Source organism: Lactuca virosa, chromosome 4, assembly GCF_052849685.1.
Source record: "Lactuca virosa cultivar CGN04683 chromosome 4, Lactuca_virosa_CGN04683_v6, whole genome shotgun sequence".
In the NCBI taxonomy this organism is placed as follows: domain Eukaryota; kingdom Viridiplantae; phylum Streptophyta; class Magnoliopsida; order Asterales; family Asteraceae; genus Lactuca; species Lactuca virosa.
In genome coordinates this window covers 137,251,442-137,258,033 of record NC_136429.1, presented here as the reverse complement: position 1 = coordinate 137,258,033, position 6,592 = coordinate 137,251,442, and positions in this window count along the sequence as shown.

The window sequence follows — 6,592 nt, the reverse complement described above, 5'->3', positions numbered from 1 at the left end:
CGATCTCGAGCTAGGAGCAGTCGTTTTCGCTCTAAAGATCTGGAGGCACTATCTTTACGACACGAAATGTACAATCTTCACCAATCATAAAAGCCTTCAACACATCCTCAATCAAAAGGAACTCAACATGAGACAAAGGCGGTGGGTAGAACTACTAAACGATTACGAATGCGAAATTCGTTATCATCCCGGGAAATATAATGTAGTAGCTGATTCCCTCAGCCAAAAGGAATACTCGGGCCGCCAAGTGAAATCCTTAACAATGACGATCCATTCACTCCTATCCGCACAGATCAAGGAAGCTCAAATGGAAGCCTTGAAATCCGAAAATGTGGCGATGAAGCCTTAATAGGAATGTATAAGAATCTTGAAGTCAAGGATGACGGGGTTCGTTACTTCATGAATCAGATTTGGACGCCGAAGTTTGGCCGATTCAGAGATATTGTCATGGATGAAGCCCATAAGACTCGATACTCCATACATCCCGGTTCAGATAAGATGTATCTGGACCTCAAGAAACTGTATTGGTGTCTAAACATGAAAGCCGAAATTGCTACCTATGTAGGAAAATGTTTGACTTGCGCCAAAGTCAAGGTAGAGTACCAAAAGCCCTCGGGATTATTGCAACAACCGGAAATACCCGAGTGGAAGTGGGAGCGGATAACCATGAATTTCATAACCAAGTTACCCAAGACGGCAAGCGGGCTTGACACCATCTGGGTGATCGTCGACATGCTAACCAAATCCGCGCATTTCCTACCAATAAAGGAAACGGATAAGCTAGAGAAACTAACTAGAACATACATCAGAGAGATTGTACGACTGCATGGTGTACCAATATCCATTATCTCGGACCGAGATAGTAGATTCACCTCGAGGTTCTGGCAGTCACTACAAAAATCTCTAGGAACGAGGCTAGACATGAGTACCGCCTACCACCCACAGACCGACGGTCAGAGTGAGAGAACCATTCAAACCTTGGAAGATATGCTAAGAGCTTGTGTAATCGATTTTGGTAAATCTTGGGATACCCATTTACCATTGGTTGAGTTCTCGTACAACAATAGCTATCACACTAGCATCAAGGTTGCTCCATTTAAAGCACTCTACGGCCGTAATTGCAGATCACCTCTGTGCTGGGCTGAAGTGGGTGACACGCAACTAGCTAGAGGTCAAGTACCCGACAACACTCTCACTGGCCCGGAAATCATAGGGGAAACTACCGAGAAGATTGTCCAAATCCGAGAATGACTAAAGGCTTCAAGGGACAGACAAAAGAGTTATGCAGATAAAAGACGGAAACCCTTGGAATTCCAGGTTGGGGACCAGGTACTATTGAAAGTCTCACCCTGGAAGGGTTTAATAGGCTTTGGAAAACGTAGGAAACTAAACCCAAGGTATATCGGGCCATTCGAGATCCTTGCCAGGATCGGCCCGGTGGCGTACAAACTTCGATTACCGCAGGAACTCAATAACGTACACCCTACCTTTCACGTGTCGAACCTAAAGAAGTGCTTATCCGATGAGACCCTCCTCATCCCTATGGATGAAATTGAAATCAACGAGAGTCTCCACTTCGTGGAAGAGCCTGTAGAAATCATGGATCGGGAAATTAAGAGAACAAAACAAAGTCGCATACCCATTGTGAAGGTCCGTTGGAATGCCAAGCGAGGACCTGAATACACCTGGGAACGCGAGGATCAGATGAAACAAAAGTACCCACATCTTTTTCCTAGTCCATAAACTCTGTTTTAGATCAAATTTTGGGACGAAATTCCCTCTAACGGGGGGATGATGTGACAACCCGATATTTCGAGTCAATGTAATGTCCAAAAAGTCAAATATTATAAACTATTTTTGATGTAATAAAATAGCGTCAAAAATGAAGTGTTCTAAAGTCTCAATTGGGATACATAAAATGTTAGATATTGTGTCAAGGTTTTCAGAAATATAAAGAACACTCAAATCCGAGTTATAACGAAGAAGTTATGACTAATCGAAAATCCGCGACACAACCGGTAAAACACTGTTAAGCGTAAAAAGTGAAATTTCAATAAAATACTTTTTAGCCTTAGGTATCTAAATGAAAGTCGTAGATTATGTTAAACCGTGAGCATGTATAAAAAGAACGCTCAAATCTGACTTCGTATGAGGAAGTTATGATTTTTCTAAGTTTCGGATGTAGTAGTAGACAGCTAAAAACGCGAGATAAAAATCGAACGATTTTTAGCCGACGCAACCTAAACAAGAATTGAAGGTCTCGACAATAGTAGTACAACGGTAAAAAGATAGACGAAAACGGACATCGGATGAAGAAGTTATGAATTTTTAACGGATTTATCCTGTCCCAGCCTATTTAAAATATAATATTAAAAATTAAATACAAAATTAGCCGACAAAGTCTAAACGAAAGTTGTAGAGTATATTCTCACCTACGCGTGGATATAAAGAACGTCAAAAACGGAGCTCGTATGCGAAAGTTACGCATTTTTGAAGTTTTGGGCACACACTTCTAGGCTTATCCGAATGGTTACGCCCAGCGTACTTCGGAGTACGCCCAACGTACCCAATGCACGGCCTAGGATCGGCCACGTCGCCACTACACCCTCTACTACCGTCCCATCCAAAGACCAGAGACCGGAGATGTCATCGCTGACGTACGCCCAGCGTACGAGGTACGCCCTGCGTACTTCGGAGTACGCCGAGCGTACGAAGCCTGGCAGCCCCCCTATAAATAGGATGCGGGGGTTTCGGTTTCATTTGCCATTTCACACCTTTTCTCCCATATTCTCTCCCTCTCAAGCCTCCCGAAACTATCTCGACGCCCCGATTACGTACCCGAGTCCCGACGAAGGTCCGAAGCTCCGAGATTCCCGAGGAATATACCACTTCCCGGTCGAGGTGCCGCCCGAGAAAATCTTGTTTTCTTCAAATCACCACACTTTCCAGGTGAGTTCATACCCCTACATTTTCACGTCTTTTTCGTGTTTTAGGGGGGGGGGGAATACAAGTGAAACACGAGAAAAACTTATGTTCAAATACGCACCGTTTTATATGGTTTCGAATATTTTACTTACATCCTGTTTATAAATGTTAAACAACATTAATACCAACGTTACACTTTACATGCAAAGTTGGTATTACGTCAAATTTTTATCACCGAATGGAACACACTTTTGAAAAACTATAATAGGTATAGTTTACGAAATATTCATGACAACTTTACATAAACACGATAAAAAGGAAATACTTTTATTTACAAGTAATGTGGACTTTTCATTCCGTAAATCTATTGATACTAAATTTTGTGAGACATCCAGCTTCACCGTACTCTCAAGTATGCACTTCAAGTCCTGTATTATAAACCATAATATCTTGTAGGGAGAGCGTGATACTTGTGTATAGATCTATACGGGATTGACAATCCCGCACCTAAACTGTTAGCTACAGTTAGACCGACAGGTCTGGGGTGACAAACGTCATAACACTGCAACGCCTGAAGAACGTTGTTACAGGCAGTCTGGGTCAATAGCATGGTTATAAATCTCACATAGAATATCGAAATATTTTGATTTACGAGACTCTTAAATGCATTCAGTGTTACATTATATATGTATAAATCCACTTTCACCATTTTAGCATGAAAGATACTATTGCATTCCAGACTTGGGTACTTTTTCAAACTATCACACATACATAGAAAATATTGGATTTTCTGGAAAACACGTTCAGTTATTTTTACCGAAAGACATACAAATTTTAGTACAAAAACGCTTATGAACTCACCAACTTAATTGTTGACACCTTTTCAAAACTACTTGTATTTCTCAGGGAATCAGTAATACAGGTAACCATCAGCTTTTGGAGGAGGAACGCTAAGGTGTCTGTTATCAAAACATTTTAAATCATCATATTTGTAATATTCTTTTGAAACATGTATTACATGCAACGATGTAACTTTTATTATATTTATGATGGGTGGGTTACTTTCTTTACAAATATTCAACTGTTATGATACTACGTGAAGTCATCCACCCCCGAATGTTTCCGCCATTCTGGTTTGGGGGTGTGACACATTAATCCCTAAAACTCCCATATCAACGTCCCATAACACAGATCTGATGTCCCAAGGTTGGCAAAACATGTAAAGTTTCCAACTTTACGTCCATGCATGCTAGAACACACTCTAAGGATCATTAACGACTTAATAAGGGTCTTATTGCATAAATGGGACATAGGGACCAATAAAGTTTGCAACTTTAAGTCAAGACAGATAATGAAGTGGTCAGATCTAGCTTATCAACCCCCGGAATCCTCATCTTCTTGGACAACTCACCCAAAACCCTAAAAATATGCTTAAACTTCAAATAAGGAGATCTAGATGAATGCAAGACAAGGTGACAAATTTATACCTCATAAATGTTGCCTTTGAAGAAGGGTTTCTGGATCTAAGGTCCTTCCTTCAAGCTAGATGCTTCCCACTTCCAAGCTCCTTTCAAGAATCACCAAAAACAACACTCTAAGCTCACCACCCACAAGCTTGCAAGATGAAACACAAAACTAGGGTTTTCTGGACAGGGAGGCTGGTAAGGAGGCCAGTCAAAAGGGTTTATGTCCTTTATAAAGGGTGCAACACCCTAAAATTAGGGTTTCATCTTTAGCCGTCAACTCGTCGAGTTGGGACTCCCCGACTCGTCGAGTTGGACCATTAAAATTCGCGGGCACAAAGGTCTCGACACAATGAGTTGGAGCTCCCCAACTCGTCGAGTTCCCACAAAAACCCTAATATTTTAGAAACAAATAATACTTGGACCAAGCGTTACACCGACCACGAACTTTAACCAAAAACCAAACCATATGATGAACCAAAACCTTAACAACCCTTGACTCTTTGCTATGCCATTGCCAACCACTGCTTCAACGAGCAACGACGACCAAACCATGAATTTCCGCGATACATCCAACCCCTTATAGGCGCAGGTGCACCCCCACCTGGACAACCACTCGAGACAATCTTGAAGAACTTTATGACTTTCGACCTCATAAGCAATTTCCAACTTGAAAATCACAATCCTAACAACAGCTTGCGAACAACTAGAATTATAATGCATACAACCCGCATAGACTTTCTGATACCTAACCGATACTCCCCACAACCTTACTGCTCCCTTTATCTAACCAACAGATTTGTGACTCGTTCGACTCCCATCAGCGCGTCAACACCGAAAGTGCTGCAAGCAGAAGAAATGAACCACCATGATCACTAGGCCCACAACCTATAACCGGAATGCTCCCGATATCACATCGACCTTGTCTCCATCGCATCGTTCGCCCAACACTCCGGGCCTAAAGATACCCACCTCATTCCATTACCCTGAAAGGACCTAGACAACGTCCCTCACAATGCCAACTGAGCACAACATAGCTGCTACCAAAGCAAAACATTACGAAAACAAAGTCGCACACGACCCGCGGAGAGGATAACAGTTGCACTCTTGGTCCTATTCGGAAGCTAAAACCCAAAAGAACCATGCCCATAATTCGAACCAACCACCCCAAAGCCATCTTGCCCAGCTCACATGGAACACCCCCGTGCACATACTTCGGAAACCCATAATCTCATCCAAAGAGATCAAAAACGCCAGAGATAATTGAAATGCCACCTTAATCAAAACAGAAAACATCCTCATGATCGGTCAAAATAAGACCCCATACTTGATGACAGATTGGTCCGACCACTGAATCCCGACTGACACAACTAAACTTTCGAGGGAACCTCCGTTGAATGATGAACCCCACGACCAGTGGTAAAGGACACACTGACACTCAAACCAGAGAATCAAGACCCACATGGAACTGAACATACCCGCTTCTGGAAAAGATCCATCGATCAACATCTGTCCAACTAATCTGAAGACATCGATCCAAAACAACGAACTGGAAGATCCCTCAACGGCTAAAATATTCGACCCGAGAATCCCAGTTCTCCCCTACTTAGGGCTCGAACTACCACCCACTAGTTCCGAAACCAAAACATAACGCAAACCAACGTAAGCACATACTACCTTTTTTTTTTAATTTCTGGAAGACACGAACCTGCTTCCCCTCGTCCGAAATCGGAAATATGAAAGGGCATAACCCTTGACACATATAACGACATTCCAATCCATCAACCAACCATATCGCTTTCAGCTGCAAAACTCAAGCCGATCATAATCATCGCCCCCCATCTTGAGTCCCGCGACTCGAATACCCGGCCTCGAGCAAAACCTCTGAAACCTCAAACCAAAGCTCACTAGGTCTACACCAAACAAACCAAATCAATAACGCCCCAGAGGCTCAGAACACATACTAGGTCCATCTGCATGCCTACAAGGCCAAAACCAAAAAATCGACAGGAATGGAAATACTGCCACAAATCATCGTATCAAACCATCCAACCTTCCCCACACAACCCTTAGAACCCCCGAAACCTTCCTTGATTCGAGTACGGATCCTGTGCTTCCAGTAGTACGAGCCCAATACTACCTTCCACACCTATCCGTACTTTCCTCAAGAATCATCTTGGGTCCTCTAAGACCTAGTCAAAAAA